Raw genomic sequence first — 17,531 nt, 5'->3', positions numbered from 1 at the left:
GGGCACCTTATAATTCCTCTTCTGCTCTTTCCAGATTATGTTGTTCTGTGGGCTTCATCAAACAGTGATCTACAGCACCCACTGGGGCAGATTGAAGTCCAGTGTCAAGCATTCGTAATCAAAGTCAGCCCCTCCAAATCTCAAAGCTCAGGATTTCTCCCATCGGGTTGGGAGTCAATTGCTGTCCCAAGTGAAGACGTTCTTGTATCTCAAAAGCTTATTTCAAACAGTGCAACTTGTTCCAACACAAAAACCACAATACTACTGAAACTTTGGATGGTCGCCTCCGCCTCTCACACGGAAGACTGGGGTTTTATTTCCCGATGGGGAGATCTGTCTACCAGCTGCTAATTATTTCCCAAGGCTAAATCAACACTAGTATCATCTGCCAGAGTAGTTTGGATACGAGGCCCAACCATAGCAAAATATATGACATTTTTTAAGAATGTATTATAGTGGATATACTCCAAGAAAGACAAAGGTTTTACAAAAGGATTGAGAATGATCCTGCTATCAAAGATATGTTTTCAGTGACGATATGATCACCTACTTCAGGATCCAGGAACGTAGGCAGACAGCAGGAACCTAAGACGGATCCAAGAATGTAAAACATCAACTATGAGGCTAGGAAGTTGAGGTTCAGGTAATTTAATTCAATTCAATTTAATTTATATAGCGCCAAATCACAACAACACTTATCTCATTGCGCTTTTCATAAAAGAGCAGGTCCAGACCATCTTCTGTGATGTTATTTACAGAAACCGGAAAATTCCCACCAAGAGCAAGCACTAGGCGAAAGAGGCAAGGAAAAACTGAGCCAGAACTACCTATAAGCTTCATCAAAGAGGAAAGTCTCAAGCCTACTCTTAAATGTGGAGATGGTGTCTGCCTCCTGAACCCAAACGGGAACCTGGTGAGGAGCTTGATAGCTGAACACTCTGGCTCCCATTCTACTTTTGGAGACTTTAGGAACCACAAGGAACCCTGCATTCTGGGAGCGCAGTGCTCTGGTGGGGTAATAAGGTACAATGAGCTCTTTAAGATAAGATGGTGCTTGAACATGAAGAGCTTTGTAGGTGAGAAGAAGGATTTTAAATTCTATTCTGGATTTTACAGGAAGCCAATGCAGAGAAGCCAAACCAGGAGAGATGTGATCTCTTTTCTTGGTTCCTATCAGAACACGTGCTGCAGCATTCTGGATCAGCTGAAGAATCTTTATGGACTCTTTTAAGCAACCTGATAATAAAGAACTGGAGTAATCCAGCTTAGAAGTAACAAATGCGTGGACTAGTTTTTCTGCATCAATTTTCGACAGGATACTCCTGAATCTCTGAATGTGATGACTACTGCACCGGGGAAACTTCGGCAGGCCTGGCCACGATTTCACGTCAGGGAGATTTTTCCGTGAAGGTTATGGAGAGTTTAACTTCGCAGAGTTTGATTGTGTAAAGTCAATACAAACAAAGAAATGTGTTTCCGCCCTGTTTCGAACAGGGGACTTTTTGCGTGTTAGGCAAACGTGATAACCACTACACTACGGAAACTGACAAAACAAATTTATTTGGCATATTTGTGGGAAAATGCACCATTTTTATTTTACTGCAAATGTTCAAAATGCTACAAAATAGAGATTTTAAACTAGATTCAGTCACAGATGCTTTGTCATGTATTTGAATGACAGCAAATATCTAGTAAACATAAATATTTCTACATGCATTGACTGTGGCCTAAATGTTGGAATAGAGCCACCTATTTCTTGATGTGCCAAATATTAAGCTTGGGCATTCCTCGTTAGTATAATGGACAGTATCTCCGCCTGTCATGCGGAAGATCGGAGTTCGATTCCCCGACGGGGAGACTTTTCTACCAGCTAACCAATGCTACAAGGCCTCGAGGAAGTCCCGGCGAACCCGTGGTATACTCCGGAAAGTGGGCCTTGGCTAAAGCTGTGTTCAGCACGGGAGGAGAACTCCTTATCCGAAATGGGAATATTTTCAAGCAATGGAAAGAGCACAACTCCTGGACATGAACAATACGTCACAAGGCGCCGCAGGAGTTGGGAGAGTGTCAAGTCTGGGCACCTTATAATTCCTTTTCTGCTCTTTCCAGATTATGTTGTTCTGTTGGCTTGATCAAACAGTGATCTACAGTGCCCACTGGGGCAGATTGAAGTCCAGTGTCAAGCATTCGGAATCAAAGTCAGCCCCTCCAAATCTCAAAGCTCAGGATATCTCCCATCGCGTTGGAAGTCAATTGCTGTCCCAAGTGAAGACATTCTTGTATCTCAAAAGCTTATTTCAAACAGTGCAACTTGTTCCAACACAAAAACCACATTACTACTGAAACTTTGGATGGTACGCCTCCGCCTCTCACACGGAAGACTGGGGTTTTATTTCCCGATGGGGAGATCTATCTACCAGCTGCTAATTATTTCCCAAGGCTACATCGACACTACTACATCTGCCAGAGTAGTTTGGATACGAGGCCTAACCATAGCAAGAGATAGACTTAGACTTAGACTTAGACTTAGACTGAATCTAGTTTAGACTTAGACTTAGATATGCATTTTTTAAGAATGTATTATAGTGGATATACTCAAAGAAAGACAAAGGTTGCACAAAAGGATTGAGAATGATCCTGCTATCAAAGATAGGTTTTCAGTAATGATATGATCACCTACCTCAGGATCCAGGAACGTAGGCAGACGACAGGAAGCTAAGAAGGATCCAAGAATGTAAAACATCAACTATGAGGCAAGGAAGTTGAGGTTCAGGTAATTTAATTCAATTCAATTTTATTTATGTAGCGCCAAATTACAACAACACTTATCTCATTGCGCTTTTCATAAAAGAGCAGGTCCAGAACATATTCTGTGATGTTATTTGCAGAAACCCGAAAATTCCCACCAAGAGCAATCACTAGGCAAAAGAGGCCAGGAAAAACTGAGCCAGCACTAACTATAAGCCTCATCAAAGAGGAAAGTCTCAAGCCTACTCTTAAATGTGGAGACGGAGTCTGCCTCCTGAACCCAAACTGGAACCTGGTTCCACAGGTGAGGAGCTTGATAGCTGAACACTCTGGCTCCCAGTCTTCTATTGGAGACTTTAGGAACCACAAGTAACCCTGCATTCTTGGAGCGCAGTGCTCTGGTAGGGTAATAAGGTACAATGAGCTCTTTAAGACAAGATGGTGCTTGAACATGAAGCGCTTTTTTAGGTGAGAAGAAAGATTTTAAATTCCATTCTGGATTTTTTTTTTTTTTTTTGAACTTTATTGCCCAAACTGAACATTACAGGCAATTTTAGACAATTAAACTTTTTTTTTTTTTTTTTTTTTTCCTAATCAACGAAAAAAAAAATAAAAAAAAAAAAAAAAAAAAAACAACAACAAAAGGTTCACCCTGTGTTGAGCTTCATTCAACAACCATATTGGCTACATAGAAATAGGATAAATACACCATTACACATCATTATGTTTAAATTATTTTAGATCAAGGCCTAGAATGACAGCGGTCCATCTTCTCACAAACACAGGCACCTTCAGCTGTAAAATAGCAGTCATATTTTCCATTGTGTGGACTTGTTTAATTTTTTGTTTCCACTGAGCTACTGTAGGGGGCCAGGCTTCATCCAATTAATAGTAATCATTTTTCTTGCGGTCATTAACAAAATATGTAACATGTAGCTTTGGTCCTTGGAGAGCAAGTCCTCAGGCATTATCTCCAATAAGAAAAACAAAGGGTCCAAGGGGAAATCCATCTGGAAGATTTTGTCCACTTCCTCTTTAATGTCTTTCCAGTATGTCTGTATCACTGGACAGTCCCAGAATATGTGGGTATGGTCTCCCACCCTACCACAATTTCTCCAGCAAGTGTTGGGGGTATTGTTTTTAAACATGGAAACCTTAAGAGGGGTCCTAAAAAATCTCATCTTCAACTTCCAATCAAATTCTTTCCACATTGGACTTTCAATCCCTTTATGACTCGCCTCACATATATCTTCCCATGTATCATCATCTATAATTGTATTGAGTTCCAATTCCCATTCACTTTTAATGTGGAAGGTATTGTCTGATGTGTCTCTCATAAGACTCTGATAGATATGTGAAACTTGGTGCTTAGTTGAAACCACTTGTTGAGAAATATGTATAAAGTACCGTTCAACACTAGTTGGATCTTTTTTAAGACTAGCCCCATCCATGTGATTTGTGATGTAGTGTCGTATTTGTAGATATCTGTACAAGTCCTTTGAGGGCAAGTCAAACTTTTCCTGAAGTTGTGAGAATGATCGCAATGTATTGTTCTCAAACAACTGATTTATAATAACCAGCCCATTTTCCGCCCACCGTCTGTATGCTAAGTCCGTCACTGATGGGAGAAACTCAATGTTTCCGAGAATGGGCATGGCCCTCGAAAGAGCTATAGACCCCTTTAATTGCTTCTGGGCACTGTTCCACACTTTCAATGTGTGTTTGACCCAGATGTTATTAATTCCTATTTTTTTCTGAGCCTGCTGACTAAGAAATGGAAGAGTAGATATTGGTATCCCTTTCAAGGAATTCTGTTCAATGGATAGCCACCCATTTTCTTCATCTTTGGTCACCCATGCCACCACTGCATTGAGTTGGGCTGCCCAATAATACATTTTTAAGTTAGGTAGACCCAGGCCCCCCCTTTCCTTCCCTGCCATCAGTATTTTTAAACGTATCCTGGGTCTTCTATTTTGCCAGATAAATTTTGATATACGTTTTTCAAGAAGCTTAAGTGTTGATTGTGGTATATAAATAGGCAGAGATTGAAATAGGAAAAGAAGTCTGGGTAGAATATTCATCCTCACTGACTCTATTCGGCCAAGAAGTGATAAAGGTAGCAAATCCCACCTAGTTATATCCTGTTTAATCTCTTTGATTAGTTTGTTGTAATTGGAGGGATAAAGCTGTGCTGGTGTTGGTGTCAGAATAACACCCAGATATCTAAATCCCTGTTTGGATTTCCTAAAGGATACCAATTCATCTAGTTGCTGGGGCCATTCACCACTTATCATCATTACTTCCGATTTGTTGGTATTTATCTTATAACCTGACACTGCACTGTATTTATCTAAACTATTTAAAAGTGCAGGAACAGAGACCCTGGGATGCTCTAAGAATAACAACATATCATCAGCAAATAGAGCTAGTTTGTGTTGAACCAATCCCTCATCAGGAATACCCAGTATGAGGGGATTTGACCTTATTAATTCTGCTAATGGCTCTATGCTTAAGGCAAACAAAGAAGGAGACAAAGAATCACCCTGTCGGGTGCCCCGTCCCAATGGGAAAAAATTGGAGCAATGTCCATTCACTCTGACTCTAGATTTAGGGTTTTTATAAAATATGCAAATCCATTTAATAAATGTTTCATTGAAGCCCATATATCGGAGAGTCTGCTGGAGGAAAGTCCAATCAACCCTATCAAATGCTTTCATAGCATCTAAGCTGAGAAGCAATGAAGGGGTGTTCCTTTTGGCTGCAATAGATTGCAAGTTTAAAGCCCTCCTGACGTTGTCCGCACCTTGTCGATTATTAATAAAACCAGTCTGATCTGGTTTTACCAGTTTATGTATGACTTTTTGTATTCGTTTTGCTATAATTGAGGTAAGAATTTTAAGATCAACGCACAGGAGGCTGATTGGGCGCTAAGAGGTACACTGGATCGGGTCCTTGTTCTCTTTGTGAATGACGCTTATTATTGCTTCTGACCATGATCCAGGCGGGTCTCCTTTCTTCAATGCATAGTTATATACCTTACACAGGATTGGGGTCATATCTTCTATAAATGCTTTGTAGTATTCTCCTGGGAAGCCATCCGTTCCTGGGGATTTGTTATTTTTAAGTTTTAAGATAGTGTCCCTGATTTCTTGTTCTGAAATTGGCAGAGACAACATGTCAGCCTCTTCTGATGTTAATTTTGCCAATTGGATGGATTGAAAAAAAGACTCCATCTTGTCTTTTTTGTGTGGGTCCACCTGCTCCTCGTATAACTTTCTATAGTATGAGGCGAATGCCTCTGCAATATCAGTAGGTAGTGTTAAGATTTCATCCCTCTCTGTGCTTTTTACTTTGTGAACTGTCCTGCTATTTTGCGCCTTCCGCAGTTGAAAAGCCAACAAGCGGCTCGCTTTGTTACCCATTTCGTAATATTTTCTATTTGTGAATCTTAATGCTCCCTCTGCTTTGTATGTTAGTAGGTGATCCAGTTTTTTCCTCGCCTCCCTCAGCGAATGCAATACTTCTTGTTTCTTAGATTGTTGATGTTCTATTTCTAGCTGCTTAATTTCTTTTTCTAGCTCCTCTTGTTGACCTAGCCTTTGTTTCTTCAATCTAGAAGAAATGGCAATAAAACGGCCCCTCATCACAGCCTTAGCCCCTTCCCACAGAGTTATTTGAGAAACCGTGTCATCCTCATTTTCCTTAAATATCTAGTTAATTCCTCGTGTATTTCTTGTTTAATTAAATCATCATTTAACAGTGAGACATTAAGCCTCCAGTATTTAAATGTTTTCGTGGGCCCTATATTTATTTTTAAGATGACTGGAGCATGATCTGATATGGTGATTGGCTCAATTTTACACTCATTGACCCTGTAGAGATCCGGTCCTGATAACAGAAACATGTCCAACCTTGCGTAGCTGCCATGTACCTGTGACATAAAGGTAAAGTCCTTCTCTTTAGGATGTAAGCGCCGCCACACGTCTACTAAGCCCAGCTCACTCATCATTGCCTGCACTGTATTGGATTTTCTGGATACTGAGCCCAACTCTGCAGGTAACCTATCCATATTTTGTCTCAGGACACAATTGAAATCGCCTCCTATTAACACAACCCCAGCTCCTGTGCCTGCTATTAAAGTTGCTATGTCTTTAAAAAAGGCAGGACAGTCTTCGTTTGGGGCATATAAATTGAGCAGTGTTACTTTTGTGCCACTGATATCCCCCTTTACCATAACATATCTACCATCTTTATCTTTGACTGTTTCTGAATGATTGAAGTACACTGATTTATTAAAAAGGATGGCCACTCCCCGTTTTCTCCCCTTTTCAAAAGAGGAGCTGAATACCTGATCCACCCACTCTCTTCTAAGCTTTAGATGCTCTTTTTCAGACAGATGGGTTTCTTGGATCATTGCTATAGAGCAGTGTAGTTTTTGAGTTGGCTAAATATTTCTTTCTCTTTATTGGATTACCTAGGCCCTTAACATTGTAGCTGATGAAATTCAGACTATTCATACTCGTTATATGGACATGCTTGGCGTCTATCCTTCCACCTACTTAAGGCACTCCTTCCTACCCAACATTTTAGCACACCTGTCAAATCTATACAGAAAACCAAACTAACACTCTCAGGGTGACCGTAACCATTCAAACATAAAATAGAACGACTAACTATATGAACAGTACTCGTGGAGCGGTTGCTGCTCTTGCTGCTCATTGCGCGTTGTGTCTCACAGTTCAGCTGAGCTCCGTCCAGTGAGAAAAAAAACAAAACAAATAGTAATCCTTACGCTAGGCATATCCAGAAATATCCGGAGAGAAAAAAGAAAAAACCTCGGCGTTGATTCCACACCTACTCGAAGAGGGCCGCAAGATCCACCGAAGGCAGCACTCCCGCTGCACCTCCACCACGTCTCTCACCCCTTACATTCCACCTGTAGCGGGACATCTCGCCCTCCATCTGCGCTCTTTCGTCAACTTTTGGATGTATGTTGTACTTCGCCAGGACTGGAAGAGCCTCTGTGAGCGTGGGGTAGGTCTGTTCCCCCGTCTCCATGGTCATTTTCAGTTGCGCTGGATAAATGCACTTGGCTTTAATGTTTTTTTCCTTTAGTTGTTTGACGACCTCCCGCACTTGCGTTCTCTTTCTTTGCAGTTCCGGAGAGTAATCGTGGTCAAAGTATATTTGCTCGTCTTTGTATATTAGTTTTTGGCTCCATGCTTGTCGAAGGATCTTGTCTTTGACTGCGTAGTCCAGAAATCTGACTACTAAAGACCTTGGAGTGGCCTTGGGGTCTCTCGGTTTGGACACTGTCGAGCGGTGTGCTCTCTCTATTTGCACATTCACGTCAGGCATTGGTTTAAGGACAGATTGAATCAGCTCCTTGACAAATGCCTGTACATCTCTCCCTCGATACCCTCAGGCACCCGGTAGATTCTCAGATTGTTTCGTCTTGTTCTGTTCTGTAAATCCTCACATCTAGCTGTTAAGTCCATCTCTCGGCGTAATAGATAGCATATAGCTCTCCCGTACCTTCTTCCATTTTCTTCAACCGAATTTATACGGTCCTCCGCCTCCGTAGTTCTTTTCTCTAGCTTTGCCATTTCCCCTTTTAGTTCTTCCATTGAGGTTTCCAACTTCTTGAGGGATAATTTAGTCTGACTGTGCCCTTCCCGGTTTTCTGACCTTAGCTTTTCTAGCTCGGCTAGTATTTTGGATTCCGGGCTAGCGCTATCTTTGCTAGCATCTTGGGTAGATTTTAAATTATCGTTCTTCTCCTTCGATGCATCCTGCTTAGTTGCAGGTCTGTTTCTAGAAGACGATGCCATTGTAAACCTGTGGTGTAGTGCCAAGTTTCTCCTAGTTTGTAAGGTTATTTAGTAGTCGGGTGGACGGAGCTCAACTTCTAGGTTGCTGCTTACAGCATGGCGTCAACGGAAGTCCCATTCTGGATTTTACAGGAAGTTAATGCAGAGAAGCTAAACCCGGAGAGATGTGATCTCTTTTCCTGGTTCCTATCAGAACACGTGCTGCAGCATTCTGGATCAGCTGAAGAATCTTTATGGACTCTTTTAAGCAGCCTGATAATAAAGAATTGGAGTAATCCAGCTTAGAAGTAACAAATGCGTGGACTAGTTTTTCTTCATCAATTTTAGACAGGATATTCCTGAATCTCTGAATGTGATGACTACTGCACTGGGGAAACTTCGGTAGGCCTGGCCACGATTTCACGTCAGGGAGATTTTTCCGTGAAGGTTATGGAGAGTTTAACTTCGCAGAGTTTGATTGTGTAAAGTCAATACAAATAAAGAAATGTGTTTCCGCCCTGTTTCGAACAGGGGACCTTTTGCGTGTTAGGCAAACGTGATAACCACTACACTACGGAAACTGACAAAGCAAATTTATTTGGCATATTTGTGGGAAAATGCACCATTTTTATTGTACTGCAAATGTTCAAAATGCTACAAAATAGAGATTTTAAACTAGATTCAGTCACAGATGCTTTGTCATGTATTTGAATGACAGCAAATATCTAGTAAACATAAATATTTCTACATGCATTGACTGTGGCCTAAATGTTGGAATAGCGCCACCTATTTCTTGATGTGCCAAATATTAAGCTTGGGCATTCCTCGTTAGTATAATGGACAGTATCTCCGCCTGTCACGCGGAAGATCGGGGTTCGATTCCCCGACGGGGAGACTTTTCTACCAGCTAACCAATGCAAGGCCTCGAGGAAGTCCCGGCGAACCCGTGGTATACTCCGGAAAGTGGGCCTTGGCTCAAGCTGTGTTCAGCACGGGAGGAGAACTCCTTATCCGAAATGGGAATATTTTCAAGCAATGGAAAGAGCACAACTCCTGGACATGAACAATACGTCACAAGGCGCCGCAGGAGTTGGGAGAGTGTCAAGTCTGGGCACCTTATAATTCCTTTTCTGCTCTTTCCAGATTATGTTGTTCTGTTGGCTTGATCAAACAGTGATCTACAGTGCCCACTGGGGCAGATTGAAGTCCAGTGTCAAGCATTCGGAATTAAGTCAGCCCCTCCAAATCTCAAAGCTCAGGATTTCTCCATCGCGTTGGAAGTCAATTGCTGTCCCAAGTGAAGACGTTCTTGCATCTCAAAAGCTTATTTCAAACAGTGCAACTTGTTCCAACACAAAAACCACATTACTACTGAAACTTTGGATGGTACGCCTCCGCCTCTCACACGGAAGACTGGGGTTTTATTTCCCGATGGGGAGATCTATCTACCAGCTGCTAATTATTTCCCAAGGCTACATCGACACTAGTATCATCTGCCAGAGTAGTTTGGATACGAGGCCTAACCATAGCAAGAGATAGACTTAGACTTAGACTTAGACTGAATCTAGTTTAGACTTAGACTTAGATATGCATTTTTAAAGAATGTATTATAGTGGATATACTCAAAGAAAGACAAAGGTTGTACAAAAGTATTGAGAATGATCCTGCTATCAAAGATAGGTTTTCAGTGATGATATGATCACCTACCTCAGGATCCAGGAACGTAGGCAGACGACAGGAAGCTAAGAAGGATCCAAGAATGTAAAACATCAACTATGAGGCTAGGAAGTTGAGGTTCAGGTAATTTAATTCAATTCAATTTCATTTATGTAGCGCCAAATCACAACAACACTTATCTAATTGCGCTTTTCATAAAAGAGCAGGTCCAGACCATATTCTGTGATGTTATTTACAGAAACCCGAAAATTCCCACCAAGAGCAATCACTAGGCGAAAGAGGCAAGGAAAAACTGAGCCAGCACTAACTATAAGCTTCATCAAAGAGGAAAGTCTCAAGCCTACTCTTAAATGTGGAGACGGAGTCTGCCTCCTGAACCCAAACTGGAACCTGGTTCCACAGGTGAGGAGCTTGATAGCTGAACACTCTGGCTCACATTCTTCTATTGGAGACTTTAGGAACCACAAGTAACCCTGCATTCTTGGAGCGCAGTGCTCTGGTAGGGTAATAAGGTACAATGAGCTCTTTAAGACAAGATGGTGCTTGAACATGAAGAGCTTTTTAGGTGAGAAGAAAGATTTTAAATTCCATTCTGGATTTTACAGGAAGTTAATGCAGAGAAGCTAAACCCGGAGAGATGTGATCTCTTTTCCTGGTTCCTATCAGAACACGTGCTGCAGCATTCTGGATCAGCTGAAGAATCTTTATGGACTCTTTAAGCAGCCTGATAATAAAGAATTGGAGTAATCCAGCTTAGAAGTAACAAATGCGTGGACTAGTTTTTCTTCATCAATTTTAGACAGGATATTCCTGAATCTCTGAATGTGATGACTACTGCACTGGGGAAACTTCGGTAGGCCTGGCCACGATTTCACGTCAGGGAGATTTTCCGTGAAGGTTATGGAGAGTTTAACTTCGCAGAGTTTGATTGTGTAAAGTCAATACAAATAAAGAAATGTGTTTCCGCCCTGTTTCGAACAGGGGACCTTTTGCGTGTTAGGCAAACGTGATAACCACTACACTACGGAAACTGCCAAAGCAAATTTATTTGGCATATTTGTGGGAAAATGCACCATTTTTATTTTACTGCAAATGTTCGAAATGCTACAAAATAGAGATTTTAAACTAGATTCAGTCACAGATGCTTTGTCATGGATTTGAATGACAGCAAATATGTAGTAAACATAAATATTTCTACATGCATTGACTGTGGCCTAAATGTTGGAATAGCGCCACCTATTTCTTGATGTGCCAAATATTAAGCTTGGGCATTCCTCGTTAGTATAATGGACAGTATCTCCGCCTGTCACGCGGAAGATCGGGGTTCGATTCCCCGACGGGGAGACTTTTCTACCAGCTAACCAATGCTACAAGGCCTCGAGGAAGTCCCGGCGAACCCGTGGTATACTCCGGAAAGTGGGCCTTGGCTCAAGCTGTGTTCAGCACGGGAGGAGAACTCCTTATCCGAAATGGGAATATTTTCAAGCAATGGAAAGAGCACAACTCCAGGACATGAACAATACGTCACAAGGTGCCGCAGGAGTTGGGAGAGTGTCAAGTCTGGGCACCTTATAATTCCTTTTCTGCTCTTTCCAGATTATGTTGTTCTGTTGGCTTTATCAAACAGTGATCTTCAGCGCCCACTGGGTCAGATTGAAGTCCAGTGTCAAGCATTCGGAATCAAAGTCAGCCCCTCCAAATCTCAAAGCTCAGGATTTCTCCCATCGCGTTGGAAGTCAATTGCTGTCCCAAGTCAAGACGTTCTTGCATCTCAAAAACTTATTTAAAACAGTGCAACTTGTTCCAACACAAAAACCACATTACTACTGAAACTTTGGATGGTACGCCTCCGCCTCTCACACGGAAGACTGGGGTTTTATTTCCCGATGGGGAGATCTATCTACCAGCTGCTAATTATTTCCCAAGGCTACATCGACACTACTACATCTGCCAGAGTAGTTTGGATACGAGGCCTAACCATAGCAAGAGATAGACTTTGACTTAGACTTAGACTGAATCTAGTTTAGACTTAGACTTAGATATGCATTTTTTAAGAATGTATTATAGTGGATATACTCAAAGAAAGACAAAGGTTGCACAAAAGGATTGAGAATGATCCTGCTATCAAAGATAGGTTTTCAGTAATGATATGATCACCTACCTCAGGATCCAGGAACGTAGGCAGACGACAGGAAGCTAAGAAGGATCCAAGAATGTAAAACATCAACTATGAGGCTAGGAAGTTGAGGTTCAGGTAATTTAATTCAATTCAATTTTATTTATGTAGCGCCAAATCACAACAACACTTATCTCATTGCGCTTTTCATAAAAGAGCAGGTCCAGACCATATTCTGTGATGTTATTTGCAGAAACCCGAAAATTCCCACCAAGAGCAATCACTAGGCAAAAGAGGCCAGGAAAAACTGAGCCAGCACTAACTAAAAGATTTTAAATTCCATTCTGGATTTTACAGGAAGTTAATGCAGAGAAGCTAAACCCGGAGAGATGTGATCTCTTTCTTGGTTCCTATCAGAACACGTGCTGCAGCATTCTGGATCAGCTGAAGAATCTTTATGGACTCTTTTAAGCAGCCTGATAATAAAGAATTGGAGAAATCCAGCTTAGAAGTAACAAATGCGTGGACTAGTTTTTCTTCATCAATTTTAGACAGGATATTCCTGAATCTCTGAATGTGATGACTACTGCACTGGGGAAACTATGGTAGGCCTGGCCACGATTTCACGTCAGGGAGATTTTCCGTGAAGGTTATGGAGAGTTTAACTTCGCAGAGTTTGATTGTGCAAAGTCAATACAAACAAAGAAATGTGTTTCCGCCCTGTTTCGAACAGGGGATCTTCGCGTGTTAGGCGAACGTGATAACCACTACACTACTGAAACTGACAAAATGCATTTATTTTGCATATTTGTGGGAAAATGCACCATTTTTATTTTACTGCAAATGTTCAAAAAGCTACAAAATAGAGATTTTAAACTAGATTCAGTCACAGATGCTTTGTCATGGATTTGAATGATAGCAAATATGTAGTAAACCTAAATATTTCTACATGCATTGACTGTGGTCTGAATGTTGGAGTAGCGCCACCTATTTCTTGATGTGCCAAATATTAAGCTTGGGCATTACTCGTTAGTATAATGGACAGTATCTCCGCCTGTCACGCGGAAGATCGGGGTTCGATTCCCGACGGGGAGATTTTCTACCAGCTAACCAATGCAAGGCCTCGAGGAAGTCCCGGCGAACGCGTGGGACTACTCGGGAAAGTGGACTTGGCTCAAGCTGTGTTCAGCATGGGAGGAGAACTCCTGATCCAAAATGGAATATTTTCAAGCGATGGAATGAACGAAATGTCACAAGGCGAAGCAGGAGTTGGAAAAGTGTCAAGTCTGGCCACCTTAGAATTCCGGTTATGCTCTTTGCAGACTATGTGGTTCATTTGGCTTAATCAGGCATTGATCTACAGCTTCCACTGGGGTGAATCATGAGGGGGAAAGCGTGCCTTGGCTCAGGCTGTGTTCAGCATGGGAGGAGAACTCCTGACCCTAAATGGGAATATTGTCAAGCGATGGAAAAAGCATATCTACTGGACATGAACAGCACCTCACAAGGCGCAGCAGACGGTGGAAGAGTGTCAAGTCTGGGCACCTTATAATTCCTTTTCTGCTCTTTCCAGATTATGTTGTTCTGTGGGCTTCATCAAACAGTGATCTACAGCGCCCACTGGGGCAGATTAAAGTCCAGTGTCAAGCATTCGGAATTAAAGTCAGCCCCTCCAAATCTCAAAGCTCAGGATTTCTCCCATCGGGTTGGGAGTCAATTGCTGTCCCAAGTGAAGACGTTCTTGTATCTCAAAAGCTTATTTCAAACAGTGTAACTTGTTCCAACACGAAAACCACAATACTACTGAAACTTTGGATGGTCGCCTCCGCCTCTCACACGGAAGACTGGGGTTTTATTTCCCGATGGGGAGATCTATCTACCAGCTGCTAATTATTTCCCAAGCCTACAATAATCAGGCCTGGGTGTGGCTAGAGAAATTTAACTCAAGTGTGGACAACCACAGTTATAGTATGTTTTAACAAGGGGGGCAATCACTTTTTCACACAGGGCCATGATGGTTTGGATTTTTTTTCACCTTTAATAATAAACACCTTCATTTACAAATTGCATTTTGTGTTTACTTGTGTTGTCCTTGACTATTGTTTAAATTGGTTTGATGTTCCGAAACACTTAAGTGTGACAAACATGCAAAGGAACAGGAAATGAGGAAGGGGGCAAAACACTTTTTCACACCACTGTATAAGCTTCATCAAAGAGGAAAGTCTTAAGCCTACTCTTAAATGTGGAGACGGTGTCTGCCTCCTGAACCCAAACGGGAACCTGGTTCCACAGGTGAGGAGCTTGATAGCTGAACACTCTGGCTCCCATGCTTCTTTTGGAGACTTTAAGAACCACAAGTAACCCTGCATTCTTGGAGCGCAGTGCTCTGGTAGGATAATAAGGTACAATGAGCTCTTTAAAACCTGTTAGCTGACAGATAACACTTCCTCTCCTCCTCTCCAAGTCTGTTTTCTATGAAATTGCTGTTGGTGTTGAGGCCTGAGGTCAGTTAGGAGTCAGTCAGTCGGTCAGTTAGTCAGTAAATCCTGACTGATAATTTAAATGTAGCAGCTGAATCAATCTGGAAAATAACATGAGATCAATACAGTTGTTTGGGCCTGTGCTACATGTTTATTGGCGTTGCCTAGCGTCTGCGTCGGACAACTCTCCTACGTCTGCGTGGCATTGTCAAAAAACAACTGATGGGAGCAACCTGATTGGTCCTACTTATAGACTCTCATGACAATGCTCTGTGATGTCACTGATAATGGCACAGTGATCCAGAAACGGCTTTCCTGCTTGCAGTGGAGATGTGTTAACAGGTCGAGTTTACATTTAGGTTGACACTTGATTTCACAGTCACTTGCTTTTGAAGCTGGGTAGCTCAGTCGGTAGAGCATCAGACTTTTAATCTGAGGGTCCAAGGTTCAAGTCCCTGTTCAGGCGTAGAGTTGCACATTCTGCTAGATGAGTTGTCCATTTGACATGCTTGTATGGACATAGATAAATTCAGACACAATCATATCATGTGTGTTCCATGCGCAAGTCTTTAAAAAGAATTTCGACTGTTTTCAAGCAGGTTTGTATCATAACAATGTTGTTGGTAAGTCTAAATGAACAATGGGCAACCTACATCCATCTTGCTAGCACCCAAATCTCTGTACTCATCTCCCTGCTTGGATAGTATGTCCAAGGACATAACATGTGGTGTGAAAAACTAACAATTTGGTCGTCAATCTTAATAAAAACAATGTATGTGGAGACCTATGTTCTCACACAAAGGCTAAGATCAACACTAGATGCTTTGTAATGACCCCATGAAAAGGGGAGACAAAAGACTGTGTGCAAAGGTTGTATAATGTATGCTGGTGTATGCATGGATGAGTGTGAGGTATGGTGTCAGTGATTTATGCTGGACAGTGTAAAACTAACAAAGATGAGCGGGAGAGGTGCTGGACTGAGAGACCTCTAGGGCAATCACAGATGCACAACCAATAATAAAAACACTACTGAGTGAATAAGTTCAGAAAATGAAGAACATTGTTCAGAAAGCTTAATGAAGCTTCATTTGACCATAACTATTAACCACCTGAACCTGGTAAAAGGTATGAGGTACTCCTGCATAGCTAGCCAGAGATTACCTCCTGTAGATGGTGGTCGGCATGCCAACAAGGCTTGGAAATTTGCAGATGGTGATTCAGAGGAGATGTAACAGTTTAAAGTTTAAAGTAACTTAATTTTCTAAATTGTCCGCCTACAGTGCCAACGAGAGCTCTTCTCTAATATTACGGGTATGCAATAGCTATTCAACTTTAGAAGGTATTGTTGATCTCAGAAACAACAATAGACAGCACCATCTTATCACAACGCCCATGTTTGTGTTCCCTCAAAGTTTGCAAAAACATTCATCTGAACTCGCAAATCAATTGATGAGATTTGGAGGTCAAAGGTTCAATGTCAAGGTGACTGTGTCCTCATGTCTGGCCATCCGATTCTTGTGAATGCAATATCTCTGGACGCCTAGAGGGAAGCACTTTAAATTTGGCATACATAACGACTAGGAGTTGCGGATGAACTGATTTCAATTTTGGAGGTCAAAGGTCAAGGTTACTGTTTCATTACGTCTCCTGAACTGTATATGTATTTCTCCTGAACTCGTGATGGGGATGCTTTGGGGATGTAAAGCCCCAGTGGCCTGATGGATAAGGCACTGGCCTCCTAAGCCAGGGATTGTGGGTTCAAGTCCCACCTGGGGTGAATTTCAGCAGATTGGCACAATGGAAGTGTCCTCGGCCTCTGACCCACAGGTTCAGGGATTGAAACCATCCTCTGCTAACTCTGATTTCCATGGTGAGATGATGATGTAACTGCTGGAAAGTTGTTGACAGATGTCCAGGATCCTGTAGTAATGCTGACTTCCAGTGATGTGGTGGGCTGTTTAGAGGTTTTGATCACATCCATCGGTTGCATGGATGGGACATCAATACCCGGTTCTATCACCTGATCGCTGTCTTGTCGTTCGACGACTATTTGGGCTCACACCTTAACACACCTGAAGCATCTCAGCCTAAAATCAACGCTGCACCTCAAAGGACTCTCAAGCACTCCCAGCTGTGCTTTTGCAGAAGAGCGCCTTGTTTTCTTTTAGCTTGGGAAAAGGCTTTAGCTTATGACAAGGTAAAACAGATTGCACCATTGTGCTACTCATTAGTGTGTCCACTTCAGTTATGTATTGAAGCACATCCTTAGAGCTAATGGCCCTCATTTATTAACCTAACGTACGACAGGCTTCACGTGAGATTCATGAAACGTTCGTATCACACCAATCAGAGCGTAAGAATGATCGTACATTGATAAATGCAGCAGCTAGAAACGATTGTAATTTAAATATCACGCCCCAATATATTCTCAGTTTTGAGGCCTCGCCTTTATTATTTATGACATGGCCAGACATAATCCGGCTAAGAAGCGGCACTTTTCAGAGGTGGGGATTTAAAGCCTGACATCCCCGGTGCTCTGGTGCAGCCAGATACCACCAGGCCCAGGGGAATATGCCGCCTAAGAAAAATGCAATCCTACCCGATGAGAAGAATAAACATTGTGAAAATAACGAAAATATGAATACATTAAACATATACGGGCATTGAACATATTGCTGCAGTTCAGTCTTTGGATGGTAT

The 17,531-nt window shown here is 42.0% G+C and overlaps 7 non-coding genes across 7 annotated transcripts; 3 read left to right on the top strand and 4 right to left on the bottom strand.

The window, feature by feature from the left end:
* Window positions 1–1,471: 1,471 nt before the first annotated feature.
* Window positions 1,472–1,544, bottom strand: trnav-aac (transfer RNA valine (anticodon AAC)). Its single transcript has one exon. It is a non-coding gene; the product is annotated as a tRNA-Val (tRNA).
* A 7,522-nt stretch (window positions 1,545–9,066) lies between these two features.
* On the bottom strand, window positions 9,067–9,139 carry trnav-aac (transfer RNA valine (anticodon AAC)). Its single transcript has one exon. It is a non-coding gene; the product is annotated as a tRNA-Val (tRNA).
* A 241-nt stretch (window positions 9,140–9,380) lies between these two features.
* trnad-guc (transfer RNA aspartic acid (anticodon GUC)) lies at window positions 9,381–9,452 on the top strand. Its single transcript has one exon. It is a non-coding gene; the product is annotated as a tRNA-Asp (tRNA).
* A 1,741-nt stretch (window positions 9,453–11,193) lies between these two features.
* Window positions 11,194–11,266, bottom strand: trnav-aac (transfer RNA valine (anticodon AAC)). Its single transcript has one exon. It is a non-coding gene; the product is annotated as a tRNA-Val (tRNA).
* A 241-nt stretch (window positions 11,267–11,507) lies between these two features.
* trnad-guc (transfer RNA aspartic acid (anticodon GUC)) lies at window positions 11,508–11,579 on the top strand. The gene has a single exon. It is a non-coding gene; the product is annotated as a tRNA-Asp (tRNA).
* A 1,482-nt stretch (window positions 11,580–13,061) lies between these two features.
* Window positions 13,062–13,133, bottom strand: trnav-aac (transfer RNA valine (anticodon AAC)). Its single transcript has one exon. It is a non-coding gene; the product is annotated as a tRNA-Val (tRNA).
* Window positions 13,134–16,535: 3,402 nt separating this feature from the next.
* trnar-ccu (transfer RNA arginine (anticodon CCU)) lies at window positions 16,536–16,608 on the top strand. Its single transcript has one exon. It is a non-coding gene; the product is annotated as a tRNA-Arg (tRNA).
* The last annotated feature ends 923 nt before the right edge of the window (window positions 16,609–17,531 follow it).

The sequence above is a fragment of the Etheostoma spectabile genome, unplaced genomic scaffold (genome assembly GCF_008692095.1).
Source record: "Etheostoma spectabile isolate EspeVRDwgs_2016 unplaced genomic scaffold, UIUC_Espe_1.0 scaffold00018315, whole genome shotgun sequence".
NCBI classification, from domain to species: domain Eukaryota; kingdom Metazoa; phylum Chordata; class Actinopteri; order Perciformes; family Percidae; genus Etheostoma; species Etheostoma spectabile.
The sequence above is the reverse complement of the archived record's forward strand: the minus strand, read 5'-3'. Positions and strand labels throughout refer to the sequence as shown.